Raw genomic sequence first — 24,092 nt, forward strand, 5'->3', positions numbered from 1 at the left:
AGTGCACGTCCACTTTGATAATCTAGGAAGCATTCTCTGACCATTCTCCTGCACTGTAGTTCATTCCACCCACAACAAACTCATGGTAAAGAAATGTTTCAAATTTTTCAATATGATGGACTACTCACTCTCGCTTCTTGGAGCTGGTGCAGAAGCATGGTAGCTTGTGACTCACGGTTCCCAATGTTTACTCTTTGTAAACGTCTCAAGCACCTTAAAGGGCCCCTTTGCGAGATCGGAATCAACAAACTACATTTCAATCCACATCTTGGAGCGGGTTGCACCGGGCTGAAGCTGCCCTGGATGAGCACCAAACTCTTCTCTCGTCTGACATGGACAACTCCCCAACTGCATGCTATTGACAAACAACATTCGTCAAATTCTTCTTTCACCTTAAAGCATGTGAGCCGAGCCAGTTTTTTTTCCCAAAAAGCTGAAAAGTCAATTCTTGAAGGAATGCGACTGACACTTCTTTTTTCCATTTTCTCATGAACCGGAGGCATAGACAGAATTGCATTCCAGCCATTCAACGCATTGATGGCACTCTCACTTCCTCTTCTGCTGAGGTGGGGGCTGTCTTTGTGGACTTTTATTGCCAATTGCCTGCCCCTATTATGGTTGACTATTATTTCAGCAGGGTCACATGTCTAGATGTTGCTTCCCATGCTTCTCTTCTTGCTCCTGTTTCTGACTTGGACATAAAAAATGCTTTATTTGATATTGATGATGGTAAAGCTCCTGGTCCCGATGGCTTCTCCTCATGCTTTTTCAAAAAGTCTTGGGCTGTGATACATGTAGATTTCTGCCTTGTTGTCCGGGATTTCTTCCAGTCGGGTGCCATGCTTAAACAAATAAATCATTCTATCATTGTGTTGATTCCCAAATCAGCCAATACTTTATCTGCTTCAGATTTTCATCTAATCTCCTGCTGTAATGTCATTTATAAAGTGATTGCCAAGCTTCTTGCGGCGAGATTATCTCAAGCTCTTGTGTCTATTATTAGTCCAATGCAGAATGCTTTCCTTGGAGGGCGTTTGATGACGGATAATATTCATCTTCTGCAAGAGCTCCTGTGTAATTATGAATGAAAGCGCACCTCTCGCCAGGGTTGCCTGATGAAAGATTGACTTCAAAAAGCTTTTAACTCGGTTCAATGGCCCTTTCTCCGTCAGCTTCTTCTTCTGCTTGGGTTTCCAAGCCGGTTTGTCCAGCTTATAATGCAATGTGTTGAGACTGCCTCCTATTCCGTTGCTGTTAATGGAAGCATTTACGGTTTCTTTCCGGGAAAAAATGGAGTTCGGCAAGGGGATCCTCTATCCCCCTACCTTTTTCTGGTTTGTATGGAATATTTCTCAAGAATGCTTCGCAAGGCTTCCCTATCCCCTGGATTTCGTTTCCACCCGAAGTGTAACTCTCTTGGGGTCTGCCATTTAGCCTTTGCCGATGATGTAATCTTGCTCTCAAGAGGGGATAGGCCTTCGGTGTCTTGCTTGTTTCAGCAATTGCTCACTTTTTGGTGAGATTTCGGGGCTGAAACATTAATGCTAGCAAAATCCTCCATTAACTTTGGAGGAGTTTCGGACAACATCAGGCATGCTATTCTCGAGGACACGGGCTTTGCTGAAGGGTCTTTCCCCTTTCGCTACCTTGGTGTTCCATTAAGCCCTCATAGGCTACTTGCCAGCCAATTTTCCCCACTTCTTCACAAGCTAGAGTCGGCTATCCACGGTTGGCTGGGGAAAAATCTTAGCTATGCAGGGAGAGCCGAGTTGCTCAAGTCTGTCTTTTACGACATGGTTCAGTTTTGGCTGAATATTTTTCCTTTCCCTGAGCTTGTGATCAAGCGAGTCATCAGTATCTGCAGTAATTTCTTCTGGACTAGCAATACATTGCGGAGCAAATCTGCTCTTGTGAAATGGCATATTGTTTGTCTCCCCAAGACTGAAGGAGGGTTGGGCTTCTTTGATATTAAAGCTCGCAATAATAGTTTTCTTGCAAAGCTCATCTGGAATATTCACCTCAAGTCTAACTCTATTTGGATCAAATGGGTTCATCACTATTATCTGCACTCTTCCTCCATTTGGGACATCACAACTCATCTCACTTCCTCAACACTATGGAAATCCACCATACTGTTCCGCAACAACTTATATGATCTATGTGGTGGCCAGCCTCAGTCTCTATCTTTGATGGCGCATTGGAGCAATTCCAAAGGTGCATTCTCAGCCAATGCATATGATTACTTGAGGCCTCGCAGCTCCCCAGTTCACTGGAGCAAAGTCGTTTGGGAGTCCTGGTCGTTGCCTAGGTTCAGTTTCATTTTGTGGTTGACTATCTTGGGTAGGCTGCGTACAAGAGATAGGCTTCACTTTCTCCAAACTGATTCCACTTGTATATTCTGCCATGTGGATGATGAGTCACATTGCCATCTCTTCTTTGGCTGCCACTGGACTTCTCTTCTCTAGCGTCGGGTTAAACAATGGTTGCATATCACCATAAACATGTTTACTTTGCACAGTGCTGTTCGGGGCCTTTGTAAAAGTGGCAGTGGTGCTGAAGGCAGAATGAGACGTGTCTCTCTTGCCATTGTAGTCTATATAATTTAGGAGGAGAGGAACAAAAGAATTTTTGATGGCTCCTGCTCTACCATTGCTTCCCTTTTCAGAAAGTTTCAGACCTAGTTCTACACTGTTTTTTCATTTCCTATGAGGATGATCACTTCTCTCTTCAGATTGGCTAATGATCTTCTATCTTTGTTTTGGGTGGATTGAATGTTTGGGTTGTGTCGTTTGGTCAACTGGTTCTGTTTGTGCTGCTGTTTTGGTTGCTCTCCAATGGCGTGGATAATCCTCTCCAGATGTTTCTGATTGGTCTACCGTGGGTTTTGCTTGATTTTGCATGGCTTTGCATGCATTTTCACGTGATTTATTTGTTATGTGCTGCTCTGATTGGCTGCTTCTTTTTCTTCCTTTTTGTTGCTGATGTGGCCCCTCCCTACGTGGATGGTTACTGTTGGTTTGCTTTAGTTGCTCATTAATGGCTGCTTGTTATCAGCTTCCTTTGCAGTTATGCTCAGCTGCATGGCTTGCATGGCTCTTCTTCGTTGTTAATTGCACTTTGTTTCAAGCTGGTGGCTTAATTCCCTGCTGGCTGTCGCTGCTCTTGTGTTCGTCTTTTCATTGAAGCTGGATCATTTGTTATGCTCTCTACGGGGTAATTTGGCTTTCCAGTTCTGTTCTTACTTTGGGATAGGCTTGGAATTGTATCAAATTGGTTCCCTTCATAACCATTGTTTCGTCTTCAAATGTATTTTCTTTTGTCTGTTTGCTGCTTTGCTTTTAAGGGAGCCTATTCCCTTTATTGTTTTTCAGCTATTGTTGTTTTTTTCATTTCAAGGGGTTTTGTCCCTTTCTGTCCATATCTGCTTTTGTTTCCTGCTGTTTTCCCAGCAGTGACTATTTTTTATCTTTAATATACTTACATTTCGATCAAAAAAAAGAGAAAAGAATACCCAACATGAACACATGGGGTTGTGGCCTAGTGGTTGGAGGGACTTGTTCCTTTCCTCCACACTAGGGTTCAAGCCCCACTTGTGTACGCTTGTCATCCCCGCGGTGCCTTACATGCTCACTAGGCTTGCAGGATGTTCGGTGAGCCCGAGGATTAGTTGTGGTGCGCGTAAGCTGGCCCGAACACCCCGGGTTACCAAAAAAAAAAAAAAGAAAAGAAAAGAATACCCAACATGATCTTAATCTTGTAGTTTGCTTCCCAAAGATTATCAGTTCGAGTCCCACAAACCTCAAAGCCACAATGAAAAACCATAATGATTCAATGATGTAACAGCGGAAGAAAGCAATGAAATTAAATAAAGATAAGACTAGACTCTCCTAAGAGAAGCTATTCTCATAACCTATCTCAAAACAGAATAGAAGATCACATGTCCCGGAAAGTACTCCGGAACTCACTCTCAAGACATTCCCTGAAGTCAAACTCTCTTCCCAAACAGAGACAGGAAGTGAACTCTATCTCCTATCTCACAATATAAGATTACTAAGACTAGAATCTGAACTTTATTCCTGAAAATAAGTGATCATACATAGACTCCTACTCCGAATATTGAAAACAATCAGTCTGGTAAGCTCTTAATAAGAAAAAGAGTATTGGCTAATCTTGAATTGAATGGATATAGTCAATCTACCTACCTTTCTGGATCAAAGGCTATCACTAGTGACTCAAACTCAAAGATTGGGATATCTAACCGAATGGCATTAATAAGGTAGCACTTTTGCCCCTATATGGAGATCCATTATCCTATCCTGATTAGGAAGGGAATCTTTCCCAAGGCAGTTGAATCCACTCTTTATTACTTGACTGTTGGAATTGCTAACAACTAGAATGGATTGGCTTCCACTCTAGTTAGTTTGTCTTCTCCGGGAAGGAATTGGTTACACTATTTGTATTGGTAAGCTCTCCCAATCTTGTCCGGAAAGCTGTTGAACTTCGGGAAAGAATCTATGACAGAGTAGTTCACTAAAGGAAGAGGTCCATTGCCAGGGAGACACTCACTTTCCTTCTTCTCTAATTTGAATTCTAAGTTATAACCGTTGCTGGAATGTTTGATTGTTCATTTGGAGAATTCTTGTGTCGATTCTTTGCTTTGATTTGAAGTGCTTGTTCCTTTAATGCCTTTTCTACTTCTATTTAGATTAGAAGAATATAGTCGTCACGTTTTGCTTCTTAGCTGCATCAGCTTGTCAAACTCTCTCTCCTTCACAAGCAAAGTCCAGGGAAATGTCCCATTTCTTTCATCATATGAGCCGGTCACGTAATGATTTGCATAAGGATCCAAATCCAGAGACACCATTAAGAAAGTGGAACCCAGTGATGACCCGACTTTTGATACAACCAGAGCGACTTCCATTTTGACTTGTCAATCTAGGAAAAGTGGAAGGACTACCGCAATCAGAAAAAGAGAAGGTAAGTAGAGCAGAAGTAGTTCGCAATAGTAAATATCGATTAGCCAACAATTGGGACAACATAAAGAGCTGCTAGATTCTTTAATAAGCCGGAACCAACAAAGTTGCATTGGCCAAGAATAAGAACCGGAGGAAGCACGCCACCAAGGCTTGCCTGACTTGGAAAAAAGTACTATTCTATATTATCCAGCTTTATAAAAATCAGATCCTTCAGTTCGGGTCTCTTTTTAAGAAAGCAACCAACTCTGTTAGCAGTTAGCTTTTCAATGAAAGAATCTTTTATTGACTAGGATAGGTGGCTCGGAATTTTCTTTCCCGTTCCAAGAAAGCACGACTCTCGACTTAGGTCTGGCCTCAGGTTAGAGACAGGTGGAATGATGAAGCAGACAACCTTTTAACCTCTAACACCAGAATGTGACCTTCTTCGTTCGACGTTGACTCCTGATTCAAGGTGACAAGTCTTTCAACTTTGATAATGGGGGGTACCTTTGGACTTAACCTTAGTGAAATTTGCCTCATAACCTGACTTGATTGATTCACCTTGGTTATGTAACCACTAAAAGAGGTGGTCGAGGCCTGACTTATTTTGTTCAGGCCTGTGAGAGTTCAATCATGCTACAATCAGATGATTTGATATCGGTGCAGATGAATTTTCTTTATTATAGTCTGATATGCTAAAATAGTCTTAATTCACTGAATATGAGAAAGAAATGAATGAAATAAAAGAGGTTTACGAAGTCCTTCAAGTTGATTGAAGGTCTGGACCAAGCAAAGGCAAAAAGGAAGGCTTCTTCCCTCTCCTGTCTGGGAGTAAGCTAAACCTTTCCTTCCCTGGATGTTGGTCCTAAGGTAGGAGTAGCGGCTTGGTTAGTGCACAAAATAAATGTGACTTTTGGCACATAAAGGTCCGTATTTGGTCCGTTAATGGCTCTTTCTCCGAGGCTAGAGGTAAATATAAAGAGTAACAACCGAAAAAGATAAATATCAATATTGTATTTGAATAGCCTGCTTCCCCCCATTACTCAAGGGGGAAAGGCTTAGCCTCCCATTCTGTCATTCTTTCAACAATAGAGGACTAAAACTTGCTGCCTATTTCCTCTAAGCTCCTTAGCTTGTAGTTATCATTACTCTCCTAGATGCGAGTAGGAAGCTATTGGAGTAGCTTTCAATCTTTCGACCAAGATTCACAATTCTTTCTTATTGTAACAGGGTCCGCTATCCTATTTCATATCTAATATAGGAAGTTAGTGGTGGCATCTCCTGCTTATGCCTTCCCTTTTCCTCTTCCTTCGCTTTGCGTCTGCCTGTCTATTATGAAGTGGGGAAATTAAAACCTGGGTACCACCCGCCAGTTGCTAGTAGGACAACTCTTAGAGGAGCGGCCATTTTGCAAAAAAGGTAGGTTGCTGACTTGAGGACTTTAATAAACTGTAAGACGGCGGGAATATGCAAAGAAAGGTTTAAGAATTCCATAATCTTGAGGCTATCCTATTACTAAATTTTGTAAGTAGTATTCGAAATCGCTTTATTAGATATTTGGGAACCTATGGTCGCTTAACGATTTGGTTAGCCGCCTAGTATGGTAGTTATCTTGAGGTTTGGTTAGCCCAGGTGGATGTGGATGCAGTTATGTTCCTAAAGGTCGCGGGCTAATAAGAAGAGCGAGGGGAGGGTTTTTTTTCTCTAAAACACCTAGATTTTCTAGCTTAGAGTGTTATGAAATCACAAGAATAAAGAATAACATGATTCAGAGAGATAACCTGGTCTTTAGACACTCGCCCTACTTCTAAGGATAGAAAAGGTTAGGAGTGCCAAATGCGGATGCAGTTCCAATCTTAGCTAATGAGGTGGCGTAGTGATAGGCGAGAGCAATTTCAACAGAAGCAGTGAAAGATCCTACAGTAGTATATTAGGTTGTTTGTGGTGGAATAGATTCAAGTGTCCAGGCTAGTAGATCCAGAGCAAATAGGCGTTGACTTAGTTGCTTTTTTTTTTTTTTTTGCAGTGGATTCTAATCCCGATGTTGATCTGACACCATTTATCGGTGATAGTCGTAGCACCTAGAGCTTTTAAGGGAGGAGTTTCAAATTTCAAGCAATAAGAAAATAGGCTTTTGCCATTGTGGGACTGCTTATTTACGACATTTCGAAAACTATCAAGCGATGATGCGGGGAGGAGTTAGAAAAAGTCAATAAGGAAATAGTCGAATCAAAGACTTTGATAGCCAGTTCTAGGACAAGCTAATAAGCTCTTAAGCTCGGAGATTTGTCAAGTTCGTTTATCTGTAGTGAGCCTAAAGCGACTCTTTTGCCATTCAATTCTCGTTCTTTCAACCCTGCTCGCTATTGAAAGCCCTTCCAATAACACCATCAGGTTATAGTTATTTCTTTCCTCGAAAGAGTTCGAGTTTGATCTAGTATGAGATTTAATTACAGTTGCTAGTTTCACCTAAAAAAAGTCTTACTTAATGCCCCTTCTTCTAGCCATCCAGTTGCAGTGAGAATTACCAGTCATATAGTTTTAGAAAAAAGGTAATCTCCTCTAGTGTAAGTGCCAGTTTCCATCCTTCTTCAGCCATGGATAATGGCAAAAACTGGACAGTATTTGAAGGAGATGAAGAAGATTCTGCCACTTTACCAGAAATTTGTTTGGATGACTTCCAACCAACTATTTCTTGCATCAAACAGGGGAGAGGTCAGCCATGATCTAGCCCTTCGATGGATAGTTCGTCATCCAAAAATGTGATGATTTTTGGTGCCAGGTATCATTTGACTCATTGTTTCGGGGGAAGTTTGTTCAGGCACATGCGTGTTTTGAAGCACTCAACTAAACGATTCCCAATATGCTTCCAATGTAGAAAGTCGCTCAGGGTTCAATCAAAGTGTGCTACATTCCTACTGAGCACCAGGTAGCATATGTCTTCACCAAATCTCTGTCAACATCTTGCTTTGCCTTATTGTTTTGCGTGGCAAGCTTCACATTAAAACCCCACGTTCAGCTTGAGGGGGCATGTTAGACATGTTTTTGTTAGAAGAAGGTTCATAATCAACTACCTCTTCTTTTAATTGTTGGCTTCTCGTTCCTTTAAATTTTGCGTCAGTTGTTTTAGGGGTTCACGAACTTGGCAAACTACTTCTTCTACCAAGCCATCCACCAAGTCCTATGTAGTTTTTTTGAGGCTGCCTATGAAAAAAAGGGGGAGTTCTTTGAACAGTTCTTAGCAGATAACTTAGATGGCTATAACATTGAAAAGCTCATCGACAACATATTGAAAAGCTCATCGACAACATAGTCTACCCTATACTCGAGGTCGGCATAGAAAAAAGGAATTTTTCTCACTCGAATTTCGATTTCTGCAACTTGGACAATTATGTGGAATCTCGTATTTCACATGTACATGTTCCTGCAGCTTGGATGAGTATTCTTGTTTATATTGCTATGACTATAAACACTTTCTTGTTCCAATTAACAAAACACTCCTTTTTTCTTCGCTCCTCTGGAACCGGTACAAAAATGAGCGCTTTTTTTACATTGTTTATCTTAGTTAATGGAGGGTTTCGGGGAAGACCTATATGGGGCACCTTTTGGGTGTGGGATGCTTGTTTAACCTCTGTATTCATCTTGTTCTTTATTTACCTGAGTGCACTGCATTTTCAAAAGCTTTCTATCGAACTGGCTTCTATTTCAATATGTGCTGGACTGATCAATATACCAATAATAAAGTCTTTAGTCAACTGGTGGAATACATCGCATCAACCTGGGAGCATTAGCTGACCTGGTACATCAATACATGTTCCTATGCCCATTCCAATCTTGTCTAACTTTGTTAAGTCCCCCCTCTCAACTAGTATCTTCTTTGTTCTGGAAACACGTCTTCTTATTCCATCTTTTCTCGAATCTCCTTTAATGGAAGAAATAAAAGCTCGAGAATCCATACCAAAACCTAGTTCACTTGCTGACTCTCTTTGCATCCATGGCTGAATGGTTAAAGCGATGAATAATAGAGTGGGTTCGATTCTTGCTGGATGCACTTTGAACGTTCAGTTCAATTACTGCTCACTTTTTTAACAGAAGAAATAGAAGCTCGAGAATCCATACCAAAACCTAGTTCACTCGCTGACTCTCTTTGCATCCATGGCTGAATGGTTAAAGCGATGAATAATAGAGTGGGTTCGATTCTTGTTAGATGCACTTTGAACATTCAGTTCAATCGCTGCTCACTTTAACATATAGCTTGCCCTTATTAGGGCACTTCACTCGCTTAACACTCGTTTAAAACATCCACTCCTTCTTCACGAAAAGAAAGGGACTTAAAATCCCGCTTAGAGATCGAAACTATAGTCAGAGTAAGCCATCCATCATCTTTGTCGAGGCCTTATTTTACCTTCCAATTACAATCAGTCGGATTGAAACCTTCATTAGATTCAGAAACTAAGGACGAGATTACCATTGCATTGGCTTGGATGTGCTGCATGTTCTTGGGTCGCCTTATATTTTCCTTAATCTAATTAATCAACACCGGGTGGTGATGGAGATTTATTGCGGCCTTCTTCTGTTCATCAACTCAAACCTCATTCTTCTGCAGTTGATGTTACGATCAATCGTGCTCTTCAGGCCATCAATCGATTATCAGCCTATTCAGTTGACCTAAGAGCATTCCAATCACCTAACGCAGTATGTTTATTCTCGGCGGCAATTATAGTCTCTTTCCCTAGGTAAGACTACTCCAGAAGATCAGCAGCCTAGTTACTTCCCTTCTAGTCGCTTCCTCAGATTTAGGATCCCTCTCTCAGGTTCGTCAATCCTCGTGAGTTTCTTATCTTGTTTAAGTCGTTTTGTCTTATCTTATGTCCCCAAAACATCAAGCTTACCTCATGTTAGTTTAATCTTCTCATGAACTTGAATAATTTACTGAAGCCTTCAATCATTCTTGCTGGAGAAATGCTATGCAGGAAGATGCCCAAGAAAAAAAGAATAAGATGCCAGTCTCATTGCCTGCAGGGAAACAAGCCATTGGCTGTAAGTGGATTTACTAAGATCAAGCATAAAATAGATGGCTCGATAAAGAGATACAAAGCTAGATTATTAGAACAAGGATTCCTTAAAGAATATCACGTTGAACCCCTTTAAAGATAGGGAAAACATTTTCCTTAGGTTGAAAAAATTACCACCATTCGTGGTATTCTTTCTTTGGCTATAATCAAGAGGTGGCCTTTATTTCAACTTGATGTGAATAATGCCTTTCAATTCAATAACATAAAAAGGAGGGATTCGCAAGAAGGGACGAACACACCCCCTCTTACTCCTTTTCAGGAAGAAGGGACGAACTCCTCTGCTTTTCCCTGAGAAATGATTGACTATGCTAATATAAGAATCCAGGGGGCGACAAGCTACATAATTCCCTTACAGAGTTTTGGGACTAAAAATGAAAAGAAAACGCTCGTTCTCCAATGGGTTGGAAGTGCCTATTGGCTAGGAAAGGAGCTACCTTAAATTAAAGGCAAGAAAGACTTTTTTTTTAAGGGTCCTTGTTTACTAACATAGAAGAAGCAGGAACAGATTCAACATGTAAGGACTGAAATGAATTAGAATCTTAACAAGAAAGTTTCTTTCCTTACTTTGATCGTGTTTTTCTGATCAGGTCAACACATTGGGGCGCCTCTTTTTTGTTATTTTTAAGGAGACAGAATCACGATCAACCGGCTTATTGACATTGGCATAAACTTGCTAATGCTGGCTTCCTAACTCAATAATAAGCAGGCTTGCAGACCTTGGTCTATAACCAATATAGGCGAGTTTATGCCACTTTGAATCCACCAAATGGCTGCCTCTTCGGACCTGTATTAGCTCTTAGCTTGGTTAGAACATTGTGAACTTCCCCACCTAGTAAGGTTGGTGTGAGCCTCCCTCCACAGTAATGATCTTTTAACCTATACATAAATAATAGGCTGCTGGCTAGAAACATAGGAATTCGGAATGTTGAGATGACTGGTACGTTTCTCGACACACTCGAGTAGATGCTTTCAATAAGCCCCACTCACAGATAGCTAATGAGCTAGCTCTTTTAAAAAGAAACCAACAATATTGGATGTGATGTTTAGAACAAAAAGACAACCAAAGGTTCTTGAAATGTTCGTAAATGACTTGTCATATGACCGTCCAGAAGAACATGCAAACATGGACCATTTCTAAAAAAAAAATGATTTATTAGACTCAAAAAATGGAAGACCTTAGTAAAGAAAGAAGAAAAAGGGTGACCCGAAGCTGGTAATGAAAAATAGATCCTGTTCTAACATGTGATTAACTGAATCAGATGTGTAGCCCTTCTTCACAGGGGAGGTGTGGCGGCCTGCTTCCAGAAAGTAATTCATGTTGAAGGTGGTCGCTCATTAACTTAGTGTTTTTGAACTTCTTCTTATATGCTGACTTCGATGCTCGATTTTTGCCTTGCTTCAAGGCGAGGGCCTGAGAACGCTGGAGACGTAGTAGACATGTCCCGAGCAGAACGACCATACCCGAAAACCACGGGTGGCGTGGAAGACTGGTTCCCGAAAAAAATTATTCGAAAGAAAAAATAAAGAGTCCTAGAAAGAGAAAGTCAAGGGCGAGGAAGGAAAAAGGGTACCGGTCATGGGCAAGGTATACAATCAATATTTAGGAGTGGTGAATCCCATGCTTAATACACTATACTCCGTAACAAGGGAAGCTGTCCAAAATGCTACATGGCCCCAAGATCATCTTCATCTTCCAACTCAATTCGAAGACATGATAACGGCATCATCTACATGCCGACCTTTCATATTCTTACTACTTGGTTGGAAGATTAGCCAACTTCGAAGAAGAATAGCAAAGGGAACTCAAAACCATAGAATGAAGGAAGAGTAAGGAAAGGAGAAATGTATGAAAATAACCACACCTCCCTACATTCAGCTTGCCCTACCGTGTCCTTATAGGGTATGAGTGATTGTCAAATGGGGTAGCCCTGAACCTATCCATATGGGGTAGTCCTTTTGTTGGAGTCGCAACTCTATGAGTGAAAGCCTCTCCCACGCTTCTTGATTTTGCAATAAAGCGAAACGTGGTTAGCAGCCAGGACCGTTCCAACCATTTCCATTTTCAGCTCTAGCTCCAGTTTCAGCTATCAAGCTATATATTTTCTATTTTAACTGAATTTCTTAACTTCATATATAGCTCATTAGCTTGTGACTTCGCACTCTCAGTTTCGAGATTGGGAATCGACAGAACTGCCTTTTCTTAATTAGAAAGGTTATTTAGGTAGCTTAACTAGTTAGATTTACTGAAGGCAATTCAATCGCTGAACGTTCCTATATAAGAGTTTCCATTACTTGCCTGCCTCTTTCTTTGTCTTTTACCTTTGTCTGGTCAAGTAGAGCTACTAATGAGTAGGAGCCTTCTCTTTTCGCTAGCGACTGAACCAATCTTAGCAGCATTAGATTGGCACTACCAGTAGTAGGGGAGGGGGAGGGAACATAAACGAACTCCTTGCATGCGAGCTACTTTAATAGATATAGGCTTTTTGTTGATCTTTTCGCTTTTGTTGAGGATTCCCCTCTAAGATTGTACATTCCTTTTAGGCTGGAGTAGTCTTCCATCTGCAGTTGATCTCTTATTGTCTAAGGTTGAAAATGACCCTTGATCATTGCTCAAATCGATGGGTACTTGTACTGGTTTGTCGGATAAGCTCTTGTTTTTCTTTCAGAAGTTGGTTGGTGGCATGGACACCTAGCCTTTTTTTTTTTTTAAAGTCTTTTTTGTTTGCTTGTTGGCACATGTAGTATTGTCATTATCCACTCCAGCAGTAGTAGATGTAGAGTCTGAAAGGCGGGATTCTCGAGGGTGCTTCTGTTAGAGCTTCTTCCCTCTTGTAAGGGCACCTAGCTTTTGATCACTAGTGAAAGAGTGACTAAACTGATATGTCATGCTTCTTTTATTGCTCAATGCTCCTCCTTCTCTTCCCGCCTCACCCAGTCTTGTTCACAGAATATAGGGCACCCCTGCCCGTAAAAAAAGGGAAAATACTAGAGTAGAGTAGCCACCTTACACTCGGCTTTAGGGAGACCAACCTTAGCTAGCATGTTACCAAGCCACCTTTGAGCATTTTTTTTTTCTTTTAGTTGCTTAGCGAATCCGCGAAAGTAGTGCGTTAACTGGGTGTAATGGAATTCTGAGCCGATAGGTGGAAGTATTCCAGGTGAGTGAATGTTAGCGAACTATGAATTACCTTCAAATCTTGAGCTAGTTAACAAGGTAGAAGTTCTTGCTTCTGATGAGCCCCTAGATGGCAATACGGGTAGGCGTTCAGTGGAGAAGAATTGAAAGCATCGATACTCGACAGGGTTCCAAGTTCACAGGAGTCAAATGCTTGAAAAAAAACTAAATTAGTAGATAGGATGGAAATAAGGAGATCCATAGCTAGACTTCTGTTGATCATTGAAATGAAATCTCACAAAAGACCTGTTTTCTCGCTGGTAGGTTTGTTGGGAAATGCTAATCGTGGTGGAGGGTTGGAAAAAAGAGGCGACGAGAGGTGCTAACTCGACCACCAATAAGGTAGGATGGACGGTACGGTTATAGGGTCGAATCCTTGCACCATTCTTGTGGATCATCTGGTGTGCACATGCGATGGGAATAAGAAGAATAAAGAAATATCAACGAGATATGGAAATCGTTAAATTCGGGCCCTTCGTTTGAGATCTTATTACAAGTTGAGAATAATTAGGAGGCTTGATCTAATAGGTTAGCCAACCCTTTCTATATATATGAGTAGGGCAATATACAATAGTAAAGGTGGAGATTACCACATAAGAATATGACTACAATATTTCCTATATAATTATATTCTATAATACGCCCCCTCAAGCTGAGGGTGGAGGATCAACCCGAAGCTTGAATCTAAAAGCAGTAAATGAAGCAGCAGGAAGTGGCTTAGTGAAGACATCGGCAAGTTGATCCTGAGAGGAAATAAAACGAATCTGAATCTCCTTCTTCGCAACTCTATCTCGGACAAAATGATAATCAATCTCAATATGTTTTGTGCGAGCATGAAATATAGGGTTTACAGACAAATACGTGGCACCAAGGTTGTGGCACCAAGGTTGTCACACCAGATAATAGGGGCAGAAGGAGTCGGAATTTGAAGATCCGTTAACAAGTACTGAAGCCAGATAACTTCAGCCGTGCCATCGGCTAAGGCTTTGTACTCAGCTTCCGTCGAAGAACGAGCAACAGTGCGTTGCTTACTCGATTTCCATGAAATTGGCGTCTGACCAAAGAACACAAGATAACCACCTGTAGACTTTCTATCCTCAATACTACCTGCCCAATCTGCATCTGTAAAACCGTGTAACGCAAAGGAAGAGATGCGAGTAATATGTAAACCATGTGATGCCGTACCACGGAGATAACGCAAGATGCGTTTCACGGCAGCCCAATGGGATTCTGTAGGAGCATGCATAAATTGACAGACCCGGTTAACAGCAAAGCAAATATCCGGGCGTGTGAAAGTGAGATATTGGAGAGCACCAACAAGTTGCCGAAAACGAGTAGCATCAGAAAACAATGGATCCGGCATAATGGTGGTTTTGGATGCCGAAATAGGAGTATCAACTGGTTTACAGGATAACATACCAGCTCGTGTGAGGATATCAAGTGTATATTTATGTTGACAAAGCATAAGTCCCAGACCAGTACACTGCACTTCAATACCCAAGAAATAATGAACATCACCCAAATCCCGAAGTTTAAATTCTGAGCTCAGTAGCTGAATGAGTCGTTGTAGCAGAGTTCCATTATTACCCGTAAGCAGAATATCATCAACATAAACCAAAAGATAACAAATATCACTACCAATCGAGAAGATAAACAATGAGGTATCCACTTTAGAAGCACGGAAACCAATGGATAATAGAAAATCATTCAGACGAGTGTACCAAGCCCGCAGAGCCTGTTTTAACCCATATAGAGATTTATACAATCGACATACATGACCTGGGAGTGCAGAATCAACAAAACCTGGAGGTTGTTTCATGTAAACCTCTTCATCAAGGACTCCATTTAGAAATGCATTATGAATGTCAAGCTGATGAATTTTCCAACCACTCGAAACTGCAATGGAGAACACTAAGCGGACTGTTGCCTGTTTGATAACAGGACTAAAAGTTTCTGAGTAATCAATACCTTCTTGCTGAGTGAAGCCCCTAGCAACCAGGCGCGCCTTATACCTCTCAATGCTACCATCAGATTTGCGTTTAATTTTGTAGACCCAACGGCTACCAACAACATTCATGGACGGATGAAATGACACTAAAGTCCATGTTCTGTTTGCGCGTAAGGCCTGAATTTCCTCTTGCATAGCATTATGCCACGCCTCATATCTGTTAGCATCATGAAAAATAAGTGGCTCATGCGAGGGAGGAGAAGTTACCCGACTGAAGGAAGCAGCAGAGGTGGCTGCCGTGGTGGTGATCAGCGCTGTCTTGGGCTGTCTCGGACGAAGAACCATGGGGTGTTTAGGAGCAGCGGGACATGGAGTAGCAACACTTGTACCTGGAATGTGCTGAAGAGGATAAGAGGAGAGATCAACACAAAGTTGCAGACCAGGAGGTGAAGCCGGGGAGGTGCGGGGTTGTGCCGCAACTGAATCCTGTAAGTCAGAACCTGTTCCTGCACAATAATCATTGGAAAGACAAGCATGTGGTGATAGTATGGCTGTGTGGGGTGGTGAGGCAGGGTCGGCTAAATCAACGGGCAGGGGAGCAAGCTGGGGGGTTGCGGCAAGGGGCAAAGGTGAGTTGTGTGTTTTGCCCGAGTTGGGAAGGAGAGGCTGAAAACAGAAGGGGGTTGCAAGTGATGGAAGATAGGTAGGTGGAGTGGGGGGAACCGAGGGGTGTTGTTACCTGTTCAGACTTTTGAAAAGGAAAGACACATTCATAAAAAAAACGAACATGACGGGAGACATAGACACGACCAGACTTCTAAATCAAAGACACGATAACCAAGATGAGACGAGCTATAGCCTAAAAACACACAAGGAGAAGACCGAAATCTAATTTATGAGCATGATATGGACCGTAAAAATGGAAAAACAAAGACACCCAAAAGTGTGTAAAAAATTATAATCAGGAGTGCGATGAAACAGACAAAAATGAAGGACGCAAAAGGAGATTTATTTTGAAAAACAGGAGTAGGCATGCGATTAATAAGACTATGTTAGACCGATGATTCCATAGCATGAGTTCCAAAAACGCAAATGGGGCATTACACTGTCCTAAGAGAGGTTAGGCCAATTTCGACAATTATGTCTATGACGACGTTCAACTGTGCCATTTTTTGTTTCATGAGTATGAGGACAAATTAATCGATGATGAATACCAAATTGTTTGAAAAAATTGTATTTAATTTACGATATTCACCACCCCAATCAGTTTGAACAGATTTAATTTTAAGAGAAACTGACGCTCAACAAGTGCTCTGAAAACGTGAAACGTGGAAAATACATCAGATTCGCAAACAAGCGGATAATACCAGATATATTTAGTGTGCGCATCAACAAAGATAACAAAATAACAAAAACCATCAGAAGAAAACATTGGAGCAGGGCCCCAAACATCACTAAAAATTAATTCAAGTGGGGTAGAAGTTTTGTGACCCGTCGTCGTAATGACAAACGGGATGACTTGCCTAATGGACATGCTTGACATTGAAGTAAAAGATCGTTTAGACGTACAAATAATTTTATTATCAGAAACTAACAAATTTAGAATGCGAGGAGTTGGGATGACCTAAACGACGATGCCACATCGGCAGTCGCAGAAATGCAAGGAGACCAAAAAGCTTGAGGAACTGACGTAGCCGAGGACTCGATGAGAACATAAAGACCATCATGACTACCGACCGGAAAGAAGAACTTCCTTGGTGACGAGATCCTTCACATAAAACACAGAATCGTGAAATTCAAAATACATGATATCACGACAGAATTTCTGAACAGATAACAACAGTTTGTAATGTGAGGCACACGAAGAACATTAGTTAATGTAAACAAGCGTTTGGCATTCCCGGGGAATATAAAGTAGATATGTCCAACATGGGATATGTCAAGGGCCTTACCATCACCAACATGCAAGAAATCATTACCAAAGATAAGGAGCAGAATCAGTTTAGAGTGCAAGATCAGGCGTTACATGTGATTCGCGCCGGTGTCGGGAAACCAAAGTCGTTGCAGCAGAATCATTCGCAAACAGCAAGGTGAGCAGAGGATGCTGTGTGCTGCTGCGAAAACGATAGCATGAAGAGCTGAATGGCCAGGAGTGGAACATAATTGGCAGCGGACATGTCCAGACCACTGCCCCTGATTTGGCCGAAAAATCTGGCAGCAGAGGTGCGCCTGTTGCCTGCCATTGATTTTGCCTCCAATCTGCAGCGGAGTGACCTCTGTTTGGGGCCTGAAATGTCGGTGTGTTTGACGCCAATTACCTCTAGAACGTCCCCTATTTCGGCTGTGATTAGTCATGGCATAATAAGCAGAATTCGGAGGTGTTGGCAGCAATGGTGGCTGCTGCGGCAGAGAAGAAGAAGACAGCAGTGATGAAGAGGATGAACCGACAGCCATGGAGTGAAAAGAGTTCTTGTGCAGAAACTTCTATGGGTAAGGAATGGCTATGAAGATCAGCATACGATAGCGTTCAGCCTTGGTTATGAGACTAGTTACCAAGTCTTTTGAACTCACCGCGAAAGTCCACGAAACACATAGAGATTGAAATCTTCAAGGACATTGGGCGACCAGCAGCAGCCAATTCGTCAAATAACGATTTGGCTTGTTGCATATACATACTAACCGATGCATCACCTTGCCGAAGGTCTTGAAAGGAGCCATGTAGTTGCATGATCCGAGAATTAGATGGAAGGCAAGTGCCTTCTCAAGCCGTGCGCCAAACACAATGTGAAGTAGAAACAATCGACTACAAGATGCAGCACATCCACGAAAGAGAGGAGAGAGTAGAGCACTCAAAATAAGTTGATCTTGTTTGCTTCCAACGAAGAAAAGAGGGGCTGATGCAGAAGAAGAATCAGCCGAAGCATCAAATCATATGAGATGGAGGACACGGCAAGGAGCCGTCAACAAAACTGAAAAACACCTTGACCAAGGAGATATGGCTTCATTCTGCATTCTCCAATAAAGATAGTTTGTGTCGTAAGTTTCAACGACACAACATGGTGGGTGTTTGATAGAGGAACCATTGAAGATTGTGTTCCCATAAGAGGCAGAGAAACGGCAGAGCCAGCAGCAGGAAAAGGGCTGGCCGGTGATGATGCATCACCGGTGGAGGGAGAGATTGGAGCAGCGGCAGCAGAAGGAGAGTCCATGGGGAGAAAAATTAGGGCCGGCTTGCAAAGAGAGAAAATATTAGGAGGCTCTGATACCAAGTTGAGAATAATTAGGAGGCTTGACCTAATAGGTTAGCCAACCCTTTCTATATATATGAGTAGGGCAATATACAATAGTAAAGGTGGAGATTACCACATAAGAATATGACTACAATATTTCTTATATAATTACATTCTATAATATTACAAAACTCAATGAGCAGAACACTTCAGAATGGGATCAAAGCCTGACGAACCCATCATAGCTTAACTATTGACCTGTAATGTTTTTTTCCATAAGATAATTGGGTTATGGTGCTGACTTAGATGAGTGGAAAGACTACGACATCCAACAAGCGTTAGATCAAGATTGGGGGTGCAATATTCCCTTGTTGACTCCCTGTTAGCTCCCTTCAACCATACATATATCTTAAATCTAGCTGGGTACAAGCAGACGTTTGCGGACATCATTTATGGTGAATTTCCTGAAGCACATCTCGTTGGATGGATGTCGTTGCCGCAAAGTGAGCTTGGCCACCTTTTGAGCGGAAGTGCCTTTGTAGCTTTGATCATGCTCAGCTGGATAGGTTCTTGCTCTTACTTAGGGATTAAAATAACAAAAGAAAGAACTAGAGCCCTGATGTTCTAAAGCATAAGCAAGGGCTTTTTTGTTCTACCATAGAGAGTCTATTCTCACACTGAATCAATCATTTGAAGGGTCGGGGAAGGAAGCAATGATCTGTCTATCCCATTAAGCGTCATGTCGTTAGCCAATTAAAGGACTACCTTTCTTGGACTGTGAGCGACGACACCAGATCAAAGCTAAGCGAGAAATGAGAAGCTGCGGTGAATCAATCAATATTAGCTAAGGCAAGCATTCTAATTTTAGGGAAGAAAGGAAATCTGTCTTTATATGAAATTTATATTTATAGGGAATCTGTGCTTACTAAGTCTTTGTTTGAAGGACCGGTCTGAAAGTGCAAGACTAGCTGGACCCGGATTGACTAATTGCTAATAGCTTGTCTCGAAAGAACTCTCAGTACGACATTCAGTAAGAAATTAGCCAAGTGTTGTTAGCCGTTATGTTAGGGTGAATTAAGAAAGTTTGTAAGGGAATTTCAATAGCGCTTAAGCTTTAAGCTATCTAGCTTCAAGCTATGAAGGAGGAATCTGAGTTACATCCTCTTAAAATAAGGAAGATCGTTCACCAGTGCTTTCAGTAACTAAAAGTCAATCAGGTGTGTAATCTAAGCTCATCTCATTACTGAGGATCTCACTTTCTCAATCTCCTATCTAGATTCTTTGCTTAGTCAGAGTTGAATCTTATAATAAGGACAAGAAAGACTGGCATTCAGGTAAGGCATGATTCAAAAGATAGTGAATCTCTCTTTACTTGACTCTAGAAAGCCTCTTTTTTTTCTTTCTTTTTTCAAGTGGCAAGCAAGACTATGGTTAGAGGGAAGGAATAAGCAAGAAGGCAAGCATTAGTCTATACAGTCTAGAATAGTTGTCTATATATAATACCAGTCTACTATGCTAGTGAGTATCCTTAAATAATCTAGGGCCAAGTGTGCCAAGTAGCTCCCATAAGCTATTAGAGTAGCTCCTCTATCTAAGGTAAGTAGAGATCTTCCGATACCCTTTCTACGCTTGGGAAAGGGATCGAACGAGAAGCTTTGGCATCAAGTACACGTGGGAGGCATTCAATAAGCATGGCCTTGAACCAAATCCGTTGCATCTACAACTACTATTTTCAACATCTGCTATGCAAGTGCAATATCAACTCCTATCTTTAGCTGGATTCTAACCTGTTAAGCAAGTGAAGTGAGCTGAGGAAAGGCAATGAAGGTTCGACTTTTGTTCGGGTGGGTGAAAGCCCAGGTTGCGTAGAGAAAGGATAAATAGAATTTTTTAACCAAAAGACTGACTTTCCTCAAAGGAAGTCGTTTAACTGATTTAGTTTAGGTTCTCATCAAGACCAGGCGATGAAGTAGGGGGCAAAAGACGAAAGGCATAGTTGAGAAAGGCTATTACTGTTACATTTTTTACTCTTTAAAGAAGAGTTCCATGACTTCTGTGTAGCCTATGCGAAGCAGGCTCCAAAGTAATGGAGTTTCAGATAAAAATTCCATTCACCAACCCAATCTTGAATAGATAGAACAAAAAAAACTACTACGCGTGATTGATTTGCTAGCGAAGAATCTTCTAAGCCCTAAGCGAGCTGAGAAGAAAGCAACACTTCTTTTAGCCTAGGTCAACCATTCCTTGAGGGGTTCTTTGAAGAGAAGGCCTTCATGGAGGCACATCTCGCTCTTTTATTTATTTATGATAAATTATGATATTTCAGTTCCAAGTAAGCATGTAAGCAAGCAGTAAGTATAGTGTGAAGCAAGTCAGGGCATGAGCTTTCCTTTAACAGTAAGAAATAGAGTAAGGGATGATTCTAGATAATCTTATTCTTTCAGGATGATATAGACAATAGGTAGTTGTCCTAAAAAAGCAGGAAGAAAGAGAGGACAAGGGTGCTTTCGAATAAAGTGGGAAAGGCATTGTTTCCACTACAATAAAAAGGGCTCTTCTTGCCTTTCCTTCTCCTATTGCTACTCCTACTCCTAGCCTCTACAGAAGACTTCCTTCCTGTTCCATGATTTGCTTTATCCTAGGGTCATAAAAACCCATTGTAGTTTGTCTGGCTGGAAGTGACATGTTCCTCTTCAATGTTAATGTCATCATGTGAAAGGGGTTGTGAGAAGCTTTTGTAATAAAGAATCCCCCTTTCCCCTTATTTCTTGGTTTAACAACAAATGTCTTTAGGTTTTCGACATTTGACACCTAAACCTTAGTCAGAGGTGCAGTAACCCTTTCTGGCAGCTTTGCTTGACTCTGAGAAAGAGGACTTAGCTTCAATAGTACCTCATCATCGTTTGACCCAGAGTTGCTTCCCTAATACTAGTCCTTTAACCTGTTTTGAAGACCGCTTAGGACTACTTTTAGGCTTCTATTCTTTCTTTTTAGGGGTGTGGATGTAGATGTCACCTCTTCATTATCGATGAAAGATTTCATCACCATAGTGTGATTCTTTAACTGAGAATTAAGTCACCATCTTCTGATCACCATATGTTTTGTATTTGAAGCACTGTTGAAAAGTGGAGGGGACAACATAGTTGTTGTGAATCCAAGGCCTCCCAAGTAAAGCTCGGTACAATGCAGACACATTCCTTGTATTAGAGGAGTTGAACCCTGAGATTGGTATCAAACAAGAACTGGACTTCTTGAAAATTTACCTCGATTAGAGTTTTTCTGCCTGTCTATTCTTATTATCAAATAACTTTCTGGAAAGATAATTCCATTCCATATCAAAGTGAAGAAAGGAGTAATGAAGCAGTTCCTATATATGTTATTCGAAGATAGGGAGGTGTTTCAGACTCATCAAAGTAAGCAACGAGTACTAGTTCAATGAAAGCGACATATCATGGATGAGGTCTAATAGAAGGACTTCTCCATCTTTGCACGAGTCAGGTATGAGCCCACTTAATTAAATATCAGGAGATTAGCCGATGACAAAAGAGTTGAGTTTGCAGCTAATGGCATAAAAGCTCTGAGGCCAAGAGTTGACATCGCTTCTTGACTTCAGACTTCATTGACAAGTCCAGCAAAAGAAAGAGAACTCTTTCAGACCCTTAGTTTCAAGACTTTGGCTTTCAGTCTTTCATTTTCAGGTGAGTGTGCGTCAAGATGACTTCTGTTAATAGGCAACTGCCACTCTATTATGCAACTTCACTTCAGTAGCTGTCGTAGTTGAGGACCTAGCTACAAGAGAAGAGTAAGAGGACCTTGCCAATGTTAAGACCTTCATCAAGCTGAGGCGCAAGTCAAATCTAAACAAGCGGCTTTATATGTTGATCTATGGTATTGGACTATCAGAAGTTTGACATAGCCTTTAGAGGGGCATGACAGCAAATAGGAACTACCCACATGGATGAGTTCTCACATTATTCACCCGCTATGAAAAATAAGCCATAGCTAGAGAAGAGGAAGTATCTAGCTGACACGACCAAAAGATTGATGTCTTCTTCCAAGTGTAGGAGTGTCGAAGTAATAAATAACCTGGCAAGACCGGAGTCGAACCACAGAGAGGTTAATTGTATAAATTATAAATAACAAGACAACAACAACAATAATAAAGAAGAGAAGGAAGAATAACAATAACAATAACAATAATAATACTCAGTACGTGGGGTTGTTATACCTGAGAATGATCTAAAAGATCGAGTCACACGTTTTCAGTCTATATACTGAGTTTTATGAACAGATAATAATAAATAATAATAATAATAACGAACAACAATAATAAAGAAGAAGATGATGAAGAAATTAATGAGAACTTTGAGATGGAAGATTAGTGTAAGGATTAAACAACGATAAAAATAAATGTCAAGGTTAGAGGATCCACTAATGGTACTTCAAACAAGTATAGTATAAACTCTTATTACTCAATTGGAAACCACACATAAAGGAGGTTCCAATCAGATTATAAATTGTTAACATGATTACATTAAGTTTATCTTATTCAAGTAAAGCTAATACTTGTAAATGTTGGCAGACATTCATGATTATAACTTATGTTAACAACAAATCATGTTCCTTCATAGCTCAGGTGTCGGTTATACCATACAGTATGGGCTATGAAAAGTACCAAGTATTTGTTGTACCAAGTGTTATACAACATAAATCTAGATTAACCATTTAACAAGCAAAGTATTAAAAGTGAACAAGATAACAAATATAAAACATGTTATATCCAACGTTAAGGTCCATGTTAAGTTTTATATATACTTATTCTTACACCATTAGCGTACCCTTTTTCACCTTGACATAATTAACTTAGCTAAACATAATGAAAGAAAGAAACATAAATGAACAAGATAAGAACATAAATGAGAAAGAAGTTAATTAAGTAAAGGAAAGGAAATGAAATGCATAAACTTGATATTAATGAAAGCAAAACATAAGCAATACAAAGAGAGAAAGCAAGAGCATGATCTTGATCTGGAAACCAAGATGCCTCAATACATGGTAAGTGCCTCCTTTTATAGGCCAAAATTTGGAATTATTGATTTGTTAATTAATTGATGAGTGGGTGACCACATCTTGACTTGGTGACAATCCTTATCTTCTTGTCTGAACAAGACGTCATTGCTAACATCATAATTTGCCCAGAATCCTCAGGAATGTTCTAGGAAATTATCTCAGCTTTCCAACAAAAAAAAGATGAGGTCATTTGGACTTCTAGAACTCAAGATATGGGCTGCTAGACAGCTTCGAACTTCTTCGTTGTTCCTTCAGTTTGGACTTCAAAACGGCCTTTTTAAATATTGGGCTCCTCATGAAAGTTGTAGGCCTTTTTCTTACCTTTCCATCCATATAAAATGAACCTAAATCCGAGATCTAGAGCTCCAGATATGATCCAATTACCGAGCAATGTTCCCGTTTGGACTGCACCGACACCTCTTTTCTAAGTTTGGCTATCTCTTTGTCCTTTCACTTTCAATACTTAAACTCATCAATCAATCCTTTTATTTATGTGATAGGCCTGCATTTAAGATGAGCATTTACCATAAATTAAGGTATCTTATAGTGTCAAACTTGTTATTATAAAACATGCTTTAGTTAAGGAGTTCTTGATAATTCAAGTGCAAAATGATGATATAAAACCTTGATAAACATGCA

The 24,092-nt window shown here is 40.8% G+C and overlaps 2 pseudogenes; both read left to right on the top strand.

Annotated features, from left to right (window-relative positions):
* Positions 1 to 24,092, top strand: part of LOC118038144 (probable beta-1,4-xylosyltransferase IRX10L) — an 83,430-nt pseudogene that overhangs the window by 27,674 nt on the left and 31,664 nt on the right.
* LOC118034588 (putative cytochrome c biosynthesis ccmC-like mitochondrial protein) lies at positions 7,560 to 8,973 on the top strand (annotated as a pseudogene).

Source organism: Populus alba, chromosome 17 (assembly GCF_005239225.2).
Source record: "Populus alba chromosome 17, ASM523922v2, whole genome shotgun sequence".
NCBI lineage: Eukaryota > Viridiplantae > Streptophyta > Magnoliopsida > Malpighiales > Salicaceae > Populus > Populus alba.